The sequence below is a fragment of the Hippocampus bargibanti genome, linkage group LG01 (genome assembly GCF_051943395.1).
Source record: "Hippocampus bargibanti isolate YZ-2025 linkage group LG01, ASM5194339v1, whole genome shotgun sequence".
Lineage (NCBI taxonomy): Eukaryota > Metazoa > Chordata > Actinopteri > Syngnathiformes > Syngnathidae > Hippocampus > Hippocampus bargibanti.
The window spans coordinates 19,817,938-19,841,834 of record NC_142734.1 but is presented as its reverse complement, the minus strand read 5'-3'; the positions used below and the strand labels follow the sequence as shown (position 1 = coordinate 19,841,834).

Sequence of the window (23,897 nt, the reverse complement as noted above, 5' to 3'; positions counted from 1 at the left end):
TCAGCTCCCTCCCTCGCTCCCTGAGGCGGTGATCTAGGCCTATGATAATGTCGACCAAGTCGTCGAAGGTGGTGCCAGAGTCGCGTGTTGCCAATTCGTCTTTGAGATCGGTGTTTAGACCGCGACGAAACACCCCCCTCAACGCTCGGTCGCTGTAGCCGCTGCCAGCGGCCTGAATTCGGAAGGCGACAGAGTACTCCGCGGCCGAGCGGGGCCCTTGGACGCAGTCGTGGAGCCTTCCCTCAGCCTCGACCTCCGTGACCGGATGATGGAATACCCGGCGTATCTCGGCCACGAAGTCCTGATAGGAGGTGCACAGCTCCGGTCGAGACTCCCGGACGGCCAGCACCCACGTCTAGGCGTCTCCCCTGAGCAGGCTGGTGATGAAGGCTACCTTAGCCTCATCGCTGACGTAGGCGTGCGGCTGTTGTTCAAACACGAGCGTGCACTGCATTAAGAATTGCGGGCAACGCCCGGTCTCGCCTGCGTAGCGCGATGGGTTAGGTAGCTGAAGCGTGTGCCCACCCACAGGCGGGGAGGACTGGGTTGTGAGGGCTGCCAGGCGTGTCTCGACCGTCTCGAAGCGTTGAGCCAGCGAAGTGGTGACTTGGCGGAGTTCCGCGATGGCTCGCGCCATCTGGCTCGAACGCGCCGCTTGCATGGAGGAATCTGTCTTCGCCGGCGGGATCCATAGGTGGTCGGAGTATTATGTTATGTCTCTTGAGGCTTGGAGGCAGGACTCAAGTGACGAGGGAAAGCGGGGAGTTCGGATCCAAAGTACACGGCGAGACAGAAACTCGTGAGCAAAGAAAAGTCTTTACTGAGACACATGTGCACAAACAATACCAATGGAGATGAGTGAGGACAAAAGAATAATGCAGACCTGACGGAAGGGAAGTCGCAAGGGTAGCTTTCTGAATACTCAACGAAGACGGTATAGTTCGATCGGCAAATATAGTCAGAAGGCACAATCAAGGGAATGACAATCAGCTGTGGAAACCCAGGTGCGTGATGATGGGAGGGGCCATCTCCAGGGAGCAGCGGAGGAGCTGACAGGAGGGGCGGGGCGCGCCCAGGACGGCGACGAAATGTGACATCCAGACTCAGAATTCCGTAGAAGGAATGACACATGCAAAGCAGTCACCCAAACTGCCAATAAAAGTGCTCAGCAGTTCCTCAGAACAAGATAATAGGTCAGAAATCTCATCTTGTCTCCTTATCTGCACACACCATGAACTCTAAGCAGTCTTCATACGTATCCCAAGACGCAAGACAAGCTTCAGTTGAAGCAGCAGCATCAAGCTCCCGGTAAGCTAAACTCAGGAATATATGTCCACTAGTGAAACAGCAAGATCTTGGCCACACAAAGAGCATCTAGCTGATGAAATGTCTGATGAACCAACTGGAAAGCATAAGGCGGTCAAGAAAGTCCTGAAAGAAGACAAATACAATTTTAAAGAAGCTAAGAAAGTTCTTGAAGAAGAGAAAGAATTCAACAAACCTTCTCAAAAGGAGAAGACTGTTGGGAAACTTCCAAAGGCAGACACAGAAGTCAAGGTATCTGCAAAGCAAGTCAGGAAACCGCAAAAACAAGACTAGGAGATCAAAGAACCTTTTCAGGACCTAAGAAACGTAAAGGAAGAGAAAGAAGTCAAGAAAACTGAGACAGAACTCAAAGAAATTTCTAACAAAGAAAATGAAGTTAGGAAACGTAAAAAGGGAGTGAATATAGTCCAAGAATTGGTACAGAAAGAGATAGAAGAGAAAGTAAAGTGGGACAATGTTAAGTTGAGCAAACCTCCCAAAGAACAAATATCTGTGGAATCACTCAAAGAAGATGCTGAAAAACTACAAGGGGAAACCACAGAGAGAAGAGAAACAAGACAAGACCCGTCCTGAAGAAGTTGACAAAGCTCTAAAAATAGAGTCCCGTCAAGGAACATCCCAAGGAAGTTCAGAAACCGGCTTTGAAGGAGCAAGATACCAAGAGACACATCAAACAATTACAAAACAATAGAGTTAAAAGAGTTAAACCTTTGGTCAGTGACACAACATTAGACAACAAAGGCATAAGCACATTTCAGCCACGTTGTGAAGAGAGGGCTAGACACAAAACAGTCCTATTCCTAGACAGAGGGTAGAGAATGCACTGCAGTCTTTTTGATTTGCTTTGTTTAAAAATATCTATATACATTGTAAAGCAGGGGTGTCAAACATACGGCCCGCGGGCCGGAAACGGCCCCCAAGGAGGTTCGATCAGGCCCACAGGATAATTTATAAGTGGAAAAATGCATACAAGACATGGAATTAATATTTTTAATTCGCTGCAATTCATGGATTATCCGCTAAGGGGCGCACTCTTTCCATCAGAGTAGAAGACACGCCGCATCACTGAGACAGACTGAAAACAGCAGACAGTGTCAATGCGCCATCTGCTGCTTGTTACGACGTTGTTAATACCTTGGTCTCTACCTCTCCGCTACACCCTCATTAGCCAAAATGTCGTTATCCAAACGGAGAAAAGTAGATAAGCGAAAAATATGACGGGTTGCAAGGACAACTGAGAAGAGAAAAGATTAACGAATTCCTGGCGGATCTGAGGAAACAGCAGTCAACTTTCATCCGGAGCCGAGAAGTCAGTGAAGCAGCGGTAAAAGCCAGCTACCTAATTGCTAGCGAAATAGCTTTAGCATCGAAGCCGTATTTCGACAGTGTCTTTGTTAAATGATGCATGATGAAGGCGGCTGAACTTGTATGTTCCGAGAAGCGACACGCTTTTGCCAATATTAGCCTGACGCGGAATACTATAGCAGAGAGGATTTATTGCATTTTCCGTGGCAATTGACGAGAGCACTGACATCACAGATGTGGCCCAACTAGCCATATTTATTCGAGGAGTTGATGAGACATTGACTGTTACTGAAGAGTTTCTTGACTTGGTGCCAATGATGGACACCGCAACAGCCGAGGACATTTTCGGCTCTGTCGTTGCATTGGACAGAGTTGGAGTGGACTGGTCAAGTCAAGGCGAGACCCTTCCCGCGGTGGCCCGCCCGAGGCCATCTCCCTCAGGGGGTGCCATCGTGCTACCACGAGTGGACATTACTCACAGCCTGCCATACCACACTTTAATGTTAGTGAGCAGCTTCAAAACAAAAGTTCTGTGATTGAATTCTACTGTTCATACAACTCCATACATTTTCAGTATGTATTGTATGTGTATGTATGTTTCATGTATGAAGATTACAGATTTACAGGACAGGTGAACACTTTCTTCATTACACATTTAAAATCACTCTCCTTAGTTTGTAAGGTGTACGCAGGGATTACATTTAGATTTTATATGCGTATGTGTAAGTCAGTGACGTGCAGTCAGTGGAGGCAGGGGAGGCAGTGCCTCACCTGTCATCATGGAAAGCTGTCATGGAAATATCAAATGAAAAAATAAATTAAACAATTATATGTATTTAGTAATTTGTACTTTAAAGTTCTTGTCCATTTAACTTCACCGTTTTAGGATTTTTTTCAAAATCGCTGAATTTTCACATTTACCGTTCAAATACTAAGTAGAGACGAGCAGTGAGGAACCAGCCGGCTGAGCCTCACCATGGATTGCGCAATCACTATGCTTACTGTGCTGGCTTGCTCTGCAGTGAGACCGCATTGCTGTCTTTCTCCATATCGCTATTAAAGCATTCAAACACGTTTAGTATATGAACTAAATTTCTACAGTTTAGCTGGTGTATATAATGTAGAGTCACTGTACATGATAAACACTGTACTACAGTGTTTATTTTGTTTTATTTTTATCAAAACGCTGTGCGTAGGTGAGGCAAACAGTTCTCCCGCCTCATGACAGGCAGGGGGCGCTTGTGATTCCAGAGATACTTCCGACTCCGCGGCTGCAGAATAATAGAATTAGAGACAGAAAGCTACAGTAAACAGTTAGCAAGTAAAGTGCAACCCTGCAGTCATTTTTTTGTGTTGCTAGGCCTCACTTTCAGAATGGAGGATTACATATCTAAATTGAAAGAATTTTCTAAACTGGACTTTCAATCGAAGCAGGAGGTAATAATTAAAGGAAGACCAACACCGGGGCTAAAAGGTTTGCTTCAGACAACGGGACACAATACTCGCTCGCTCTTTTCAGGCGGACTGGTACACACGAAAAGGCTGGCTGTGTGGATGTCCAGCAAGAAAGCGCCTTTTCTGCTTTTCCTGCCTTTTGTTCTCAATTTGTGACAATGTCTGGACTCAAATGGGATATTGCGACCTGAAAATTTTACAACGGAGCCTCATCAAAAATGAGCGAAGACTCAACATCAGCATCGACAATGCTAAGGTAAAGGAGAACCGGGAGATTTTAAAAGATCTCATCAATGCCACCTGCTTCCTTGCCAAACAACAGCTGGCATTTCGTGGAAATGATGAAAGTAAAGGCTCCGCTAATCGTGGCTACTATGTTGAACTATTGCATGCTTTCGCTAGCGAGTCATTTTGGGACATCCACTGTAGTTTCTAGCCTGTGAAACAGAATACAGAACGATTTAATTGAAGCAGTTGGTGATGTCATTAGAAATGACATTAAAAAGGAGATCGGTGCAGCCCCATTTGTTGCTGGAGAAGTAGGCGAGATTGTCATTCTCAGCACTGAAAACATACAGTCGGAACAGGACTGATCAAGGACGACTTTCTTCACTGGCAGTGATCTCCGTTGAGACAGAGAGACTTTTAAAACTGAAGAAAGATAAGGAAGGCTTCTACAAAGAAGTTATCCATGCCTTTCTTCAGAAGGAGCGGCGCATGGACTTCATTTACAAGTAAAGGTAACATGATAAAAACGTTTTTTAATTATTTTTTTTCTATGCTACCGTTTGTATCTATAAAGAATGCTGACATGAAATTGTAAACAAAATACGTTAACTGTTGCCAATCAAATGGTGAATAAACTACTCTGTAGAGTTCATATGTTTGTAAATCTGACTATGATGACGTCAGTGCCTCACCAGCCATGAACCTCACCGCATGTCACTGGTGTAAGTGGTTTAAAAATTCCCTTTCTTTAAAAGTCTCATTTAATCTTAAAGTGCATTACTATATTTTTCAGTACCAATTAAAGCTTTGTGCCTTTGTACAATCAGTGGGATCAGTTGCAATGCGTATTTGTGAATGATAAATGTAAATTGCACATTTGTCTAAGGAAATATGAGGTGTTTCATGAAATGTTTTGTAAAAATATAGTTCATTAAATGTCAGTATTTTCCTAATGTTCTTGTGCTTCTTTACACCAAAACAAAGGAAAGACATGATATTTTTGCTATTTTAGCGGAGTATGGTATAATTTTAATGGTCAGGCCCATTTGACATCTCCCGAGGCCGTATGTGGCTCGCGATGCGAAATGAGTTTGACAACCTGTTGTAAAGGGTTCAAGAATCACTGTGTGATTGGTAGGAGTGTAACTGCAGCTGATACATTTATTTATGATTGCTATACCATAGTTGACCAGCAGATGGCTGTGCTTTATTTTCTTGACATTGCGTTGGTTTGTTGTCGCTTCCGGTGCAGGTTTTGCTGTCCACGCTTCGTTATTTAAGTTTCAGTTTTACTGAGAAGACGGCGAGAATCGACTTGCTTTATCGCTGTACTGTTTAGCAAGGAAAAGACAAAAGGACAAAGACCAAAAACTTCTATTTCGGACTGAAAGCGGGCAAAGTGTTCTACGGTGGTGGTGGTGGTGAAGGTAGTGTGAAATCACATGAAAGAATTAACCATCAGTACAAAGAACCGGAGTCCTCTGTTTGGAATGGAAGCACAAGAGATATACACGTACATACACACGCACGCGCACACGCACACACGCGCATGCAAACGCACACACTGTCGCCACACTTTTCTGTCATTGTTTTTCTCCACTTCCTTGTCTTATATTTCTTCATGAATATTTCTCAACTTTCATACTTGTGACTTCTTAAAGCTTATTTATGCTTGTTTTTTTCTTTAAACTTGTCCCTTAATTGCTGTACGTATCTGAAACACCAGAATTTTGAAAATAAACCACTCAGCAACGTCACAGGTGGACAGAACTATTATTTATCTGCTGTTTCATGTTGAAGGAAAATCCAGTACATATACAGTATGTGTGTCACTTTCAAACATGAAAAGTCTGTTCGAGTAGGGAAGTGGAGAAAACTTAAGCAAGAGTGTGGCAACAGTGATCAGTATTTAATATATGCTCAGGATAGAGGAGATGACGTTTAAGGCTCTTTTTTAGATTTCAAGAGAAAAGGGGCTTCAGAAATTGAATTCAGGTGGGTTTTTCTCCTTGTACAACAGCAATGTACCACGCTCACCTACGCTCATCTTGAACGATAAATGCCACACTGCCAATTAAGCAAGAAGAAGAAGATGAAGAAGTAATAAGTTGCAGTGAGAAGAATTCCACTCTCTCTCCTGTCACTAAGCTACGGAGCCCCTAAGGCAGGGGTGGGCAATTAATTTTTATCAGGGGCCGCATGAGAAACCTGAATTGTGTCAGAGGGCCACCAACTTTCTTTCATTGTAAATTCTCAAATTAAATATTTTGAATAGCTGGTACTGATAATCAGAAGAATAAAGCACTCTGTAAATATTTATATTAGGTTATGTGAAATTGTGGTGTATTGATTAAATAAGAAAAACAATTATTGAACCAGTGCAATTTATTTTTAACTTGTTAATCTCCACAAACAATAACTTGTAATGTTTTCCACCTCATGTTACCTCTTCAGTGAGAATAATCCAGTCTGTTCTGGGCTTGAACAAGGGCATTGAAATCTGGCGGAATGTCTGAAGTGGCTATCCGAAGGACAGCTGAGAGGTGGTCATCAGTCATAGAGGATCTGTGTTTGGATTTGTTGAACTTCATAACTGAGAATGCCTGTTCACAATGATAGGTAGATCCAAAGATGACTAGGATCCTCTGAGCATGCATCCTCAGGTGTGGAAAATTCTCCTCTTTGAGGGCGGAGTAAAAGTCCAGCAGTGAGACTGACTTAGGGCCTAAGGGGACGTCGAAGAAAAAAAAAACTTTGCGATTAGCTTCACTTTTCACTTTATTGACCTTCTACTACCAATACTACTTCAAGAAAAATGTCCATGTTTCTCTTGTTTTGCTTATTACATCAGACTGTGTAGCTGTATGCCCACCTTGTCGCTTTTCATACGTGCAATGTCCACGTTAGGGACATTTCTTGACTGCAAGAAGTGTTCCAAGTCTTCCTCCATGATGTGCCAAGTTGTTGCCTTCTCTTAATAAGCAGCGCGCGTGAGCGTCTACCTGAGCCAAGCTGACCCGGAAGTACATGAACGCGCATTTTTTAAAAAAAGATTGCGAGATCTCGCAAAGAATGCGAGACCTTGCAAAGTATTGCGAGATCTCGCAATAGTATTGCGAGATCTCGCAAAGTTTTTTTTTCTTCAATGTCCCCTTAGGGCAGGGGTCGGGAAACTTTTTGACTAAGAGAGCCATAAAAGTAAAATATTTAGAAATGTTTTTCAGTGAGAGCCACACGGACACGCGCGCGCACATACAAACGCTCGCGTGCGCGCACGCGCGGACACTTTTCAGCAAAATATCAGAATGTATTATTTAAAATAACCTTGTGATAGTACTCACCGTTAACATGAATGGTTTTCCGTTCCTCGTGATTGGTAACAATCCAGGCAAACGATCGGAATGAAATTCAATTTGCCGGTCCAGAGGCGAAGTTACTGCTAGCTAGCCTGCACACAGTTCATAAGCTTCCACACTTGCTATCTGCAATCTACTTCTCGCAGAAGTATGTTGATGCTAACGTTAACATCGGGCTTGTTAAAATGTCACTGACGTTCGACTTTCATCGTTGGTATTGTTTCATTGCAAATTAGAATCAGAACATTTTCTCTCCTCTCATGCTCCGGTGCATTCACGCTGAAGTGCACTAGTTGGGCTCATTTAAAGGGGCGTTTACCTGTTTCAACATGACGGCCTCTATCATCCAATCAAAATGGCGCTTTCGGCCATTCTAGGTCAGTACGTCTGTGCAAGCTCTCAGTCGTACAGGAGTGGTCCATCGATGAGAAGGTTTCTTCAGCCGTCATCTGTACAAATTTGAAGGTTTCGGACGTTTCGCCTCCTATCCAAGAGGCTTCGTCAGCGAACTAAAGTCTGACTGGTCGTGTCGGCCCTATTTATATATCCCTAATGAGTGGTTGCTAGCTTTTAGGTGCATTTGACGACAATGAGGTTAAAATCTTAGCGAAAGAACGTAGATGGTTTGAAAGGGGGGTAAAAGAAGCGATTCTTATAAAACAACAAAATCCTTCATTAAACCGGTCTGGTGGGGTGAGGTTCAATTTGGATCGTTCATACAATAGCCTGCTTAGGCAAAACAGGTTAGGCAACGTTCGTAATGCTGATGAGGGTCGTAATGCTGATGAGGTGATACCGGTGGGAGTGGGGCAAATAGGCCAGTCGTTAGTCAGGAATGTAGGAACAATAAGTGGGGCCACAGGGAGGGGTCCTCTGCCCCCCTCAACCTGAGAGTAGGGACCTATCATAGCTGTGTCCGGCGCCACCATGTCTGGACATTAGGGATATATAAATAGGGCCGTCACGACCAGTCAGACTTTAGTTCGCTGACGAAGCCTCTTGGATAGGAGGCGAAACGTCCGAAACCTTCAAATTTGTACCGATGACGGCTGAAGAAACCTTCTCATCGATGGACCACTCCTGTACGACTGAGAGCTTGCACAGACGTATTGCTGCCAACTTTGGGAGAGACATCCTTCTGCTGGTACGTAACTTAGAAAAGGCCACCTTTAAATTAGCTGACTTAAAGAACCACCTCAGATTCAATCTTAGATGTAGACAGAGCCGGTTAATTCCTAAATGCTTGAAGCAAGCACCCCTGGAACCCGGATACTTAGCCGATAAAATGCAACAAAATTATACTAGGAAAATACTAAATTTGCGAATTAGGAGACTTAACATAGAGTTAAAAAACAAACAGTCAGAAATAGAAACTTATTATCAGCGATTACAAACTAAACTTACCCACAGAATCTATCAGGAAGTGTGTGAATTTACTAAATCCGGTTATATGAGGCACCACAGCAAAACCAAAGAGAGACAAAAGGGTAAATTTAAAAAATTACTTTGACTGAAACAATCTCAGCTACTGGTAAACACGCGAAAAATTAGGAATGAACAGATTTCAAGGGAGAATTGGATCAAAAATTTGTCAGACAGAGATCTCTCAGAGACAGAAAAAGCGGTACTAACCAAAGGTTTAAATTTCTCAGTGACTCCTAAAACTATACCAACAATAGATTACATCACAGCTACTGAATCGGCGATTAAAAATAACAAACTTTCGTATGCAGAGGCAGATGATCTACGCATTAAAATATCAGCCCTTCTCAGTAGTGCCAAACTTCCTCCGTCCAACATAACATTAGAAGAGGGAAAGGCGCTAACTACTCTACAAAAAGACAAAAATATTACTATTTTGCCAGCAGACAAGGGAAGATGCACAGTGCTTCTCAACACATTGGATTATGAAGACAAAATAAATAGGCTAATCAGTGATTCTAACACGTATGAGCAACTAAAAAGGGACCCTTCCAATAGATACAAGAAAGAAATGATAGACTGTCTCCAAAAGTTAGAGAAAGGAATACATATAGACAAACAGATGTATTTTAGATTATACCCGGGAGAGGCCACGCCATGTATCTATGGCCTGCCAAAAATACATAAAGAAGGGTTCCCCCTCAGACCCATTGTTTGTAGCATTGACTCCTCTACATACAATGTAGCCCAATATTTAAAAACTATTTTAGCTCCGTTGGTTGGTAACACGGAATATCACGTAGAGAACACCACAGGGTTTGTAGAGAGGATCAAATACCTCATATTGGAACCTGAGGAAACTTTGGCATCATACGATGTGACTTCTCTCTTTACATCTGTCCCAACCCCAGCAGCAGTCTCAGTGGTGAGGACGAGACTGCTGGCGGATGTTTCTCTGCATGAAAGAACCAAACTTAAACCGGATCACATCTGCCAATTATTAGAAATCTGCCTTAATACTACGTATTTTCAATTTCGGGAAAAATGTTATAAACAAATTCATGGTTGTGCTATGGGCTCACCAGTTTCACCCATAGTGGCTAATCTTTACATGGAAGAGATGGAGAAACAGGCCCTCACATCCTTCCCGGGGACAAAACCTAGATACTGGTTTAGATATGTGGACGATACTTTTGTCATAATTAAAAAACAAGAAATTCAATCCTTCCCAGATCACCTCAACTCTGTAGACATCAACATTAAATTTACTCGTGAGGACATTAAAGAGAATCAACTGGGCTTCTTAGATTGTAAAGTAATTATAAAAGAGGACAGAGCGCTAAAAACAGAAGTCTTTAGGAAGGCTACGCACACTGACCAATACTTACTTTTTGACTCTAACCACCCTTTACAACACAAACTAGGAGTTATCAGAACCCTCCAGCATAGGGCTAAACTAATACCAACTAGCATTGAAGGTAGAGAAAAGGAGTCAAAACATATCAGGAGAGCACTCACTAACTGTGGGTACCCTCAGTGGTCATTCAACAAATGTCAGAAAGAAAGAATAGGGAATGAAACCAATAATTCTCAAGATACAAAAAGGAGAGGAGTAGCAGTACCTTACATTGCAGGAGTTTCTGAAAAATTACAAGGAGTCCTTTGGCAACATAAAATTCCTACCTATTTCAAACCGATAAACACGTTAAGGCAAAAATTAGTGCATCCAAAAGATAGGCTACCAAATGAAAAACAAAGTAATGTAGTTTATTCCATACATTGTAAGAATGAAAATTGTAAAGAGCAGTACATTGGGGAGACTCAACAAATTCTCAAAAAAAGACTTTATCAACATCGCAGGGATAATACAAGTGGGCCTCAATCGGCAGTACATTTGCACCTAAAAGCTAGCAACCACTCATTTGACGACAATGAGGTCAAAATCTTAGCGAAAGAACGTACATGGTTTGAAAGGGGGGTAAAAGAAGCGATTCTTATAAAACAACAAAATCCTTCATTAAACCGGTCTGGTGGGGTGAGGTTCAATTTGGATCGTTCATACAATAGCCTGCTTAGGCAAAACAGGTTAGGCAACGTTCGTAATGCTGATGAGGGTCGTAATGCTGATGAGGTGATACCGGTGGGAGTGGGGCAAATAGGCCAGTCGTTAGTCAGGAATGTAGGAACAATCAGTGGGGCCACAGGAAGGGGTCCTCTGCCCCCCTCTCAACCAGAGAGTAGGGACCTATCATAGCTGTGTCCGGCGCCACCATGTCTGGACATTAGGGATATATAAATAGGGCCTACACGACCAGTCAGACTTTAGTTCGCTGACGAAGCCTCTTGGATAGGAGGCGAAACGTCCGAAACCTTCAAATTTTTACAGATGACGGCTGAAGAAACCTTCTCATCGATCTTAGCCGATAAAATGCAACAAAATTATACTAGGAAAATACTAAATTTGCGAATTAGGAGACTTAACATAGAGTTAAAAAACAAACAGTCAGAAATAGAAACTTATTATCAGCGATTACAAACTAAACTTACCCACAGAATCTATCAGGAAGTGTGTGAATTTACTAAATCCGGTTATATGAGGCACCACAGCAAAACCAAAGAGAGACAAAAGGGTAAATTTCAAAAATTACTTTGACTGAAACAATCTCAGCTACTGGTAAACACGCGAAAAATTAGGAATGAACAGATTTCAAGGGAGAATTGGATCAAAAATTTGTCAGACAGAGATCTCTCAGAGACAGAAAAAGCGGTACTAACCAAAGGTTTAAATTTCTCAGTGACTCCTAAAACTATACCAACAATAGATTACATCACAGCTACTGAATCGGCGATTAAAAATAACAAACTTTCGTATGCAGAGGCAGATGATCTACGCATTAAAATATCAGCCCTTCTCAGTAGTGCCAAACTTCCTCCGTCCAACATAACATTAGAAGAGGGAAAGGCGCTAACTACTCTACAAAAAGACAAAAATATTACTATTTTGCCAGCAGACAAGGGAAGATGCACAGTGCTTCTCAACACATTGGATTATGAAGACAAAATAAATAGGCTAATCAGTGATTCTAACACGTATGAGCAACTAAAAAGGGACCCTTCCAATAGATACAAGAAAGAAATGATAGACTGTCTCCAAAAGTTAGAGAAAGGAATACATATAGACAAACAGATGTATTTTAGATTATACCCGGGAGAGGCCACGCCATGTATCTATGGCCTGCCAAAAATACATAAAGAAGGGTTCCCCCTCAGACCCATTGTTTGTAGCATTGACTACTCTACATACAATGTAGCCCAATATTTAAAAACTATTTTAGCTCCGTTGGTTGGTAACACGGAATATCACGTAGAGAACACCACAGGGTTTGTAGAGAGGATCAAATACCTCATATTGGAACCTGAGGAAACTTTGGCATCGTACGATGTGACTTCTCTCTTTACATCTGTCCCAACCCCAGCAGCAGTCTCAGTGGTGAGGACGAGACTGCTGGCGGATGTTTCTCTGCATGAAAGAACCAAACTTAAACCGGATCACATCTGCCAATTATTAGAAATCTGCCTTAATACTACGTATTTTCAATTTCGGGAAAAATGTTATAAACAAATTCATGGTTGTGCTATGGGCTCACCAGTTTCACCCATAGTGGCTAATCTTTACATGGAAGAGATGGAGAAACAGGCCCTCACATCCTTCCCGGGGACAAAACCTAGATACTGGTTTAGATATGTGGACGATACTTTTGTCATAATTAAAAAACAAGAAATTCAATCCTTCCCAGATCACCTCAACTCTGTAGACATCAACATTAAATTTACTCGTGAGGACATTAAAGAGAATCAACTGGCCTTCTTAGATTGTAAAGTAATTATAAAAGAGGACAGAGCGCTAAAAACAGAAGTCTTTAGGAAGGCTACGCACACTGACCAATACTTACTTTTTGACTCTAACCACCCTTTACAACACAAACTAGGAGTTATCAGAACCCTCCAGCATAGGGCTAAACTAATACCAACTAGCATTGAAGGTAGAGAAAAGGAGTCAAAACATATCAGGAGAGCACTCACTAACTGTGGGTACCCTCAGTGGTCATTCAACAAATGTCAGAAAGAAAGAATAGGGAATGAAACCAATAATTCTCAAGATACAAAAAGGAGAGGAGTAGCAGTACCTTACATTGCAGGAGTTTCTGAAAAATTACAAGGAGTCCTTTGGCAACATAAAATTCCTACCTATTTCAAACCGATAAACACGTTAAGGCAAAAATTAGTGCATCCAAAAGATAGGCTACCAAATGAAAAACAAAGTAATGTAGTTTATTCCATACATTGTAAGAATGAAAATTGTAAAGAGCAGTACATTGGGGAGACTCAACAAATTCTCAAAAAAAGACTTTATCAACATCGCAGGGATAATACAAGTGGGCCTCAATCGGCAGTACATTTGCACCTAAAAGCTAGCAACCACTCATTTGACGACAATGAGGTCAAAATCTTAGCGAAAGAACGTACATGGTTTGAAAGGGGGGTAAAAGAAGCGATTCTTATAAAACAACAAAATCCTTCATTAAACCGGTCTGGTGGGGTGAGGTTCAATTTGGATCGTTCATACAATAGCCTGCTTAGGCAAAACAGGTTAGGCAACATTCGTAATGCTGATGAGGGTCGTAATGCTGATGAGGTGATACCGGTGGGAGTGGGGCAAATAGGCCAGTCGTTAGTCAGGAATGTAGGAACAATCAGTGGGGCCACAGGAAGGGGTCCTCTGCCCCCCTCTCAACCAGAGAGTAGGGACCTATCATAGCTGTGTCCGGCGCCACCATGTCTGGACATTAGGGATATATAAATAGGGCCTACACGACCAGTCAGACTTTAGTTCGCTGACGAAGCCTCTTGGATAGGAGGCGAAACGTCCGAAACCTTCAAATTTTTACAGATGACGGCTGAAGAAACCTTCTCATCGATTCTAGGTCAGTGCCATCCAATCAAAATTGCGCTTTCCGCCAACTGCAGCCCCAACGGGAAATGAACGGCGAAACAAAACGACAATATATATTTAGTTTTATCGGCGAGCCATATGCAATCATCAAAAGAGCCATATATGGCTCGCCAGCCATAGGTTCCCGACCCCTGCCTCAGGGGCTCCGTACCAAACTTCCCACGCCACGATTTCCCACGTCCAGTCTTGTGCGACATCTCTAAAAGTAGGTGCGTAAACGCAATTATTTTCTGTTGAGGATAATGTTTGTCTTTTGTGGCAGTACGTTAGCAATTACAATACAGAGGCAATTCTGTCTAAAGTCTAGACCAGGGGTGGGCAAACTTTTTGACTCGAGGGCCGCATTGGGTTCTAAAATTTGACAGAGGGGCCGGGCCACGAGCATTTGGAAGGAATGTTTGGGCCGGAAATACTAAACCTAAAGAATTAAAGGACAACCAACGCCTCCGAACAAGTTATGTCCATAATTTGTAAAATCACTTCAAATGACTTTGACTGGGAGTATTTTACAAAGATTCCACAGCATATAGCTATAGTTTACGTTTTAAGACTCGCGCTGAATATTCATGAAGTCTTGTTTTCGAGTTGATGACGATCCCCATGTGACGTCACGTTTGGACCGCCCCTGACCGAGAAAGCGACACCCAATGCATTTTGCGGTACTTTGTTTAGTCTGAAAACTTCGTGTTGATCAGTGTTGATGGCGAAATTAGAAGAAAAACACATAACGCAATGGTTGTGTGTTGCACCAAGACAACTATTTGATATTCGCTGACACAAATTCCCAGCTGACAAATCAGCCCATTTCCAACGGAGCTTGGGCGCAATCTTCTGCATTTTCTGGGTGCTACATTGCTGTCATTGACGGCTCGAATTGATATTGGAGGAAACCTTTAATCAATTGCAAACATTGATGCTTTCCTCATTAGAACTATTTGAATCATATGAGTAACAAGAAAGCATCTTCTCCGAATCTGAAGCCATTGTTTTGATTCTCGAGCAAGGCAAGACGTCTTGGTGTGGCGTCACGAACAAGGGGGTGGCACCTTCTGAAACTGGCCATTTCCGGATTCATTTTGAAGTCATCTTTATTGGTGTTTTTCATTGAACTAAAAATATCAGCCTGCCTGATTTGGGTATTTTCGATGCTATAAAACGTTTTTCAGTGGGAAACAAAAAAAAAAAGGTGCCGGTTGTCCTTTAAATGCAGTGTGTACAAACCTCATAGCACAGTAAGAACACTACAACCCAATTTATTAACTGTATTTCAAATGTGAATAATATCCCTGATCAGTTAATAAATTTGTCTCAAGGAATATGGCGTTTACATACTATTTCGCAGATACTTGGAGGTGGAAATGGAAAGAGATTAAAATAACATATGCACTGTGATTTATCAAGATCGCGTCTGTTTTTATTTTCATTGAAGTTTTCATCGAAGGGGCAAAGTTAAAGAAATCAACACGACACAACGAAATATTCAAGCTCAATAATACCTACTTGTTTTAAATTCCGCCAAATCATGGATGGATTGTCCTGACTGCGCGCTCTACAAACTCTCCACTGACGCCCTCGCCCTCACGCACAAACAATACACGTGTACGATCGCCGAGCACACAGACATAGGCTACTTGCAGTTGAAATTTGCATACTCGGCACGGCAGCCAATCAGAAGCCTGCTTCTTTCTTCCGGACTTTCGCAAGCGTTATAAAGTTATAAAGTCATTTTCCAAAATAGATGCACAGAACCTCAGCCCAGAAGAAAGATTCAAAAGAAGCTAACAACATGTGTGACGCTATAAAACGTAAATTTATATCAAACCGTGACTGTAAAGTTTACGTGAGACTTATGAAAGGGGCTTAGTGGCTCGTAGGAAGCAATGCAAACGTTGCATTGTGCACCGCAATGACACTCGACTACTGAATCACAATCTACAGCCATGCACGTTTACCGAAAATTTAGCAAGGTAGCATTTGTAGTAGGTACATTCTTGATTTAGAAAACTTTATACTTCGTGACAATGTTTTTTTAATGTGATTAGTTGTCTCATTGTGTTTCAAGTTGTGAAAAATGGGGCAGGCAACTTTTCAGTTATCTGGCCTGTTGTCTGCTAACTTTTTGTCATGAGTTTCAGACACTGTTTTTACTATAATTTGGACAAGTTCGGCGGGCCGGATTAAAAAGCATAACGGGCCGTATGCGGCCCGCGGGCTGTAGTTTGCCCATGGCTGGTCTAGACAAAAGTTTGAAGAGTGCTTTTAAATGACGTATGATCATTTTAGCTGGGTAAACGTGGTGCTCTCCGCACACATTTGACTTCTCTCTATTGGCATGTGGAAATATTAAAAATATTTTGCGCTGCAATTTAAAGATTTATGCGTATTTTTTTCTTTTAACTTGTCACTTGCTGTTTCCAAATCGAGACTGAAGCGTGCAAATTTTGAAAACAAACCGCTCTGAATCTCATATAACCTGAACCGCTCGTGACAGTTTCGATTTCGGGAAGATTTGTAAAGGTGGAGGCCATTGTAAAGTCAGAGATGCTGTCAGAGATTTCGGACATGATTTAAAAAATAACCCTTTCTGGGGGCCCCCATAGCTGGCATTACGGCCGTCGTTCAATGGTGAATCGTATCCATAAAACTGCGTTTTATTTATATTTCTGACATTTTTTTCCCATATTTATTTAACAAACATCGTAGTGTGGGAAGAACTGAAATATAATGACATTTATTTTGATTCAGTTTGTAGCCACAAGGGGGCACAAGCCAGTGTCTTATTGTGCCGGTCCCAAGCCCGGATAAATACAGAGGGTTGTGTCAGGAAGGGCATCCGACGTAAAAAATTTTGCCAAAACAAATATGCGAATCAAACCTATGAATCCCATACCGGATCGGTCAAGGCCCGGGTTAACAACGGCCGCCATTGGTACTGTTGACCTTCAGGGTGCCAGTGGAAAATGGACTACTGTTGGTCGAAGAAGGAGAGGAGGGAGGTGTGCCCGGAGGAAAAGAGAGCGATGGAACGCCAAGAGTATAGAACTAAGAGTAGGAACTTTGAATGTAGGAACAATGACAGGTAAAGGTAGAGAGCTGGTTGACATGATGCAGAGAAGGAAGGTAGACATACCGTGTGTCCAGGAGACCAGGTGGAAAGGGAGCAAGGCCAGAAGCTTAGGGTCAGGGTTTAAGTTGTTCTATCATGGTGAAGACAGAAACAGAAATGGAGTTGGGGTTATCTTAAAAGAGGAGTTTGTTAGGAATGTCTTAGAAGTAAAAAGAGTATCAGATAGAATGATTGAACTGAAGGTGTGATGTTCAATGTTGTTTGTGGGTATGCCCCACAAGTAGGATGTGAGCTGGCGGAGAAGGAGACATTTTGGTTGGACTTTGATGAAGTCATACAGATGCTGATAGAGAAGTACAGAGAATGTCAGAAGGAATTGCATTGTGTCTTTCTCGATCTGGAGAAAGCGTATGACAGGGTGCCCAGAGAAGAGCTGTGGCATTGCATGAGGAAGTCTGGAGTGACGGAAAAGTATGTTAGAGCGGTGCAAGACATGTATCATGACTGTGAGACAGTTGTGAGGTGTGCTGTCGGTATGACTGAGGAATTCAAGGTGGAGGTGGGACTCCACCAGGGGTCAGCTCTGAGCCCCTTCTTGTTTGCTATGGTGATGGACAGGCTGACAGACGATATTAGACAAGAATCTCCTTGGACCATGATGTTTGCAGATGACATTGTGATCTGTAGCGAGAACAGTTGGCGGAGAAACTAGAGCTGTGGAGATATGCCCTGGAAAGGAGAGGAATGAAGATCAGTCGCAGCAAGACGGAACATATGTGTGTGAATGAGAGGGATCCAAGTGCAAGAGTGATGCTACAGGGAGAAGAGATAAAGAAGGTGGAGGATTTTAAGTACTTGGGTCAACTGTCCAGAGCAATGGAGAGTGTGGAAAAGAGGTGAAGAAGCCTGTCCAGGCAGGCTGGAGCGGCTGGAGAAAAATGTCAGGTGTGATGTGTGATAGAAGGGTTTCAGCGAGGATGAAAGGAAAAGTGTATAAAACCGTGGTGAGACCAGCCATGATGTTTGGACTGGAGACACTGCCACTGAAGAAAAGACAGGAAGCAGAGCTGGAGGTAGCAGAGCTGAAGATGTTGAGGTTTTCTTTGGGAGTGACCAGGTTGGATAGGATCAGGAATGAGTACATTAGAGGGACAACTCAAATTAGAGGCTTTGGAGGGAAAGTCAGAGAGGCCAGACTGAGATGATTTGGACATGTCCAGAGGAGAGAGAGTTACTATATCGGGAGAAGGATGCTGAGCCTTAGAACTGCCAGGCAGGAGACCGAGAGGAAGACCAAAGAGGAGGTTTATGGATGTGGTCAAAGAGGACATGAAGGTAGCTGGTGTGCGAGAAGAGGATGCACAAAACCGGGATAGATGGACGACATTGATTCGCTGTGGCGACCCCTGAGGGGAAAAGCCGAAAGGAAAAGAAGAAGATTTTGATTCAGTTTGCTGCAATAGTGATACTGTTTATTAAAAAACATGTTTATATTTGGGGATAATCATCTCATCAAATGGTGAGTATAGTTTTTGCCTTTTTGAATGTTGCTGTGGAAAGGAAAAGAAGAAGATCCATCCATTTTCTAATCCGCTCATTCTCTCTGACCACACCTATCCCAGCTTTGTTTTGGCAGTAGGTGGCTTTTCCTCCAATCAAAAGTCACACAGAGATAAAAACACATTTGTGCTCACAATAATAATAATGTGTGAGGTCATTTATATTGAATTCTTCTTTTCGTTTCGGCTTTTCCCTTCAAGGGGTCGCCACAGCAAATCATTGTCCTCCATCTTTAGAGGTTTGATCCGCATGTTTGTTTTGGCCAAGCTTTTACGTCGGATGCCCTTCCTGACACAACCCTCTGTATTTATCCGGGCTTGTTTTTTATATTCAATTATGATTTTTAATTCTTAAAAATATTTATATAAATATAAATATAATTTTTTGATTTGGACTATTATTTGTCTGTTTCAGGTTGAAGGAAAATCCACTTCTACAAAGGTATGAAGAAAACATGGATGCATAATGATCGGAGTAATGCCCGAAGGAGAGCTGCCAAGAGAGTTAAAGAACTCTTTGAAAGGAGGTGGAAACAGAGGAATTGGGTTCCGTCAATTCTGAGTTGGATGTTTGTGTCGACAATTCACAGGGTTTCAATCAAGTCAGTGATGATGAAAATGATCATGATCACGACACTGAGGATTTGGAAGAGGCAGACACTTTATTATCTAATGAGGGTGTGTCTGGTCTTAGAGACCAGTTCCAGAATGGTGGTGATCTTCATAGCTCACTCGCAGATTGGGCAGTTTCATGTAAGATGTGTTCTCCACGGAATGACAGTAGTGTGATGCACAATCCAAGGCGTACTGGCAGCAAGGTGCACTCCAAAAAGCATGCCACAGAGATGTTACGACCGAATTACACCAGCAATGATGGCCGTACAATGAAGCACTCAAAGATGCACACTACATCTTCCGCAGTACCATCAACATATTGTAAGTCACATCTGATCATTGAACAGAAATCCACTCTGCAAAATTTTGGTTGAGATCTAAAATCATAATCATCTGGAAAATGGTGATGCTGGAGTATATACTTCAGTGGGTAACAGTGGGTTGAACATGGATTTTATCGTATTTCCAATCTCTCTTTCTCATTCATTTTACCCCCAGTCCTGCTGCGTAATATATTAACAAAGCAAGAAATGATGATGAAGCAACTACAAACCATCTTTCACACTCTACAGAGTATGAAAGCAACTGATCAGGCAGAGATAGGCCTTGATATAAATCTGTTTCCACTCAAAGATGTTGGTTCTCTTCAAAGCCTGGAGGAGCAACTACACATCAACCCAGACCTCCAGAGACAATTGGTATGTTAGCTGCTAACATACCAATGCTAACAGATAGCATATTATACATGTTGATCATATATGTGCTCTCATCTTAAATCTTTCACAGGCTTTCCAGTATCTGTATTAAACAACTGTATTGAGCGAACGCTGGCGCGTGTGGCTGCCGCTACTCACCCACAGAAAAACCTATTCTGTGACTCCAAAGGAACCTTGAGAGTTTTGAAAGGCGCTTATAAATGAAATATAGTACAGTGAGACCTCAGCTTACGAACACCTTATCTTACGAACTTTTCATCTTATGAACGTCAAATTTATGAAAATTAAACCTTGAAATACGCGCTATTTTCATGATACACACCCACCACGGCTGGTGGAGTAATCTTCGGCGAAAGAACACCAATGCACACGACCTTTGGATCTGGCGGAGTGATCGTCGACGGAAGCACACGACCGAACAGCGCTCCAGCCGGCGCTACTTTCCACACCCCTTCTCATTGAATGCACACGTCGATCGCCTCCTTGGAGCTTTTTGCGGATAATTTTACCATTATGGGACCAAAAAAAAAACACAGGCTCGTCTTCAGCCCAAGAAGACACAAAATTGTCATGATCTGGTTGTCGACCAACGGGGGGCGCTGTCGGCCCCGCCTGCACCTGCACAGGTGTTGGTCGTCCCGATCAGTTGCGGACTGCCACGTTCGGATTGGCGACCAACGGGTAGCGACGTCAGCCCTGCCTGCAGCCTCGCAGGTGCTGGTCGTTTTCATCAGTGACACTTAAAAGGACTCCCGGCACGACCATCTGGTGTCGGTTCATTGTTTGTTGCATGCTTTGTCTGCAATCGCATGCATTGTATGCTGTGCATGGGTTTGTTTAACCTTGGCGGACTTTTAATCTTGGTTTTCTTTTGATACTTTTGTATTTTTTTCCATTCAGATGATTTTGATGTTTTCGATTTTGTTCCTACTGACTTTATTTTAATACAATTTGTCAAACACAATCTCCTACTCCCTCCTGCCTGCTTTTTGGGATCCGCACCCGCCATCACCACCTTGTAATGATGATTTTGATGTCAGAAGAATCAGAATCAGAATACCTAAGGTTTAATTAAGGGTGACATCAGGAGCCTTTTCTGGCCCGCTGTGCCAAACTAATTTTGCCCACTGGGGGGGCCGTTGTGAAGTGTAATGCAAAATGATTTTTAAAACATTATTGTAAGATTACCATTTGTATCAGATCGTAATTAACGATGAATGTCATTTTGGACAATCAGCATTGTATGACATCAAAATCGAGGACTCAGATTGTTAGTGATACAGTAATACAATTGCAGTGCATGCAACTTTCGGGCAATAGCCTGGGGAAACCCTGAACCCGTTTGCAGCCAACCGTAGAGGACACAGAAAATAAGATTGAGGTAACTGTTGTACGTCTTTGTGTGCCCTGCGATTGGCTGGCAACCCTGCCTCGTGCTGGAAGACCGCTGAGATAGGCCCCAGCACCCCCCGCGACCCTAATGAGGAATAAGCGGTACGGAATATGGATGGATGGATGGTAAAATTCGTGATACGGTCATGAGAATTGGAAATCATCACGTGACCCTCTATGCCCATTTGCCCAAGATTTGGTAGACGCACACTAAGCTTGCAATTGTCAGTGTGGTGTTGATAAATTTAACCATGAAAAAATAAGACAATGGAAAGTACCGAAATGACGTGTGCGAGACTTTTCGTGAACGTTGAAGAAACATTTATTGGCTCAGACCGCAAAGTTTGTGAATGTTTGCTTTAAGACTGACTCGCTTCACCGCGTGCCGTGCTGCGGAGGCACTGTTTCATATGCTGGAGGGATTTTTACGTGATTTACGTCTGACGTCAGAGCGTCAGATGGCCCAATGTTTACATCCAACAGTGGTTTGTTTTTGACTGGGTTGGCGAACAACAAGACGCTGGCCATTGACGAGCTCACAAAGAGGAAGGCCCGTCAGTGATGATGAAAATGATCATGATCACGACACTGAGGATTTGGAAGAGGCAGACACTTTATTATCTAATGAGGGTGTGTCTGGTCTTAGAGACCAGTTCCAGAATGGTGGTGATCTTCATAGCTCACTCGCAGATTGGGCAGTTTCATGTAAGATGTGTTCTCCATGGAATGACAGTAGTGTGATGCACAATCCAAGGCATACTGGCAGCAAGGTGCACTCCAAAAAGCATGCCACAGAGATGTTACGACCGAATTACACCAGCAATGATGGCCGTACAATGAAGCACTCAAAGATGCACACTACATCTTCCGCAGTACCATCAACATATTGTAAGTCACATCTGATCATTGAACAGAAATCCACTCTGCAAAATTTTGGTTGAGATCTAAAATCATAATCATCTGGAAAATGGTGATGCTGGAGTATATACTTCAGTGGGTAACAGTGGGTTGAACATGGATTTTATCGTATTTCCAATCTCTCTTTCTCATTCATTTTACCCCCAGTCCTGCTGCGTAATATATTAACAAAGCAAGAAATGATGATGAAGCAACTACAAACCATCTTTCACACTCTACAGAGTATGAAAGCAACTGATCAGGCAGAGATAGGCCTTGATATAAATCTGTTTCCACTCAAAGATGTTGGTTCTCTTCAAAGCCTGGAGGAGCAACTACACATCAACCCAGACCTCCCTCCAGAGACAATTGGTATGTTAGCTGCTAACATACCAATGCTAACAGATAGCATCTTATACATGTTGATCATATATGTGCTCTCATCTTAAATCTTTCACAGGCTTTCCAGTATCTGTATTAAACAACTGTATTGAGCGAACGCTGGCGCGTGTGGCTGCCGCTACTCACCCACAGAAAAACCTATTCTGTGACTCCAAAGGAACCTTGAGAGTTTTGAAAGGCGCTTATAAATGAAATATAGTACAGTGAGACCTCAGCTTACGAACACCTTATCTTACGAACTTTTCATCTTATGAACGTCAAATTTATGAAAATTAAACCTTGAAATACGCACTATTTTCATGATACACACCCACCACGGCTGGTGGAGTAATCTTCGGCGAAAGAACACCAATGCACACGACCTTTGGATCTGGCGGAGTGATCGTCGACGGAAGCACACGACCGAACAGCGCTCCAGCCGGCGCTACTTTCCACACCCCTTCTCATTGAATGCACACGTCGATCGCCTCCTTGGAGCTTTTTGCGGATAATTTTACCATTATGGGACCAAAAAAAAAAACACAGGCTCGTCTTCAGCCCAAGAAGACACAAAATTGTCATGATCTGGTTGTCGACCAACGGGGGGCGCTGTCGGCCCCGCCTGCACCTGCACAGGTGTTGGTCGTCCCGATCAGTTGCGGACTGCCACGTTCGGATTGGCGACCAACGGGTAGCGACGTCAGCCCTGCCTGCAGCCTCGCAGGTGCTGGTCGTTTTCATCAGTGACACTTAAAAGGACTCCCGGCACGACCATCTGGTGTCGGTTCATTGTTTGTTGCATGCTTTGTCTGCAATCGCATGCATTGTATGCTGTGCATGGGTTTGTTTAACCTTGGCGGACTTTTAATCTTGGTTTTCTTTTGATACTTTTGTATTTTTTTCCATTCAGATGATTTTGATGTTTTCGATTTTGTTCCTACTGACTTTATTTTAATACAATTTGTCAAACACAATCTCCTACTCCCTCCTGCCTGCTTTTTGGGATCCGCACCCGCCATCACCACCTTGTAATGATGATTTTGATGTCAGAAGAATCAGAATCAGAATACCTAAGGTTTAATTAAGGGTGACATCAGGAGCCTTTTCTGGCCCGCTGTGCCAAACTAATTTTGCCCACTGGGGGGGCCGTTGTGAAGTGTAATG

At 42.8% G+C, this 23,897-nt stretch overlaps 1 long non-coding RNA gene across 2 annotated transcripts; it reads left to right on the top strand.

The window, feature by feature from the left end:
• Positions 1 to 5,568: 5,568 nt before the first annotated feature.
• Positions 5,569 to 21,986, top strand: LOC148903430 (uncharacterized). Of its 2 annotated transcripts, XR_016115751.1 has the most exons (4): positions 5,569 to 5,741; positions 19,148 to 19,668; positions 19,846 to 20,045; positions 20,134 to 21,986. It is a non-coding gene; the product is annotated as an uncharacterized LOC148903430 (long non-coding RNA). The 2 variants fall into 2 exon arrangements; XR_016115750.1 differs by having other exon boundaries at positions 19,148 to 20,045.
• The last annotated feature ends 1,911 nt before the right edge of the window (positions 21,987 to 23,897 follow it).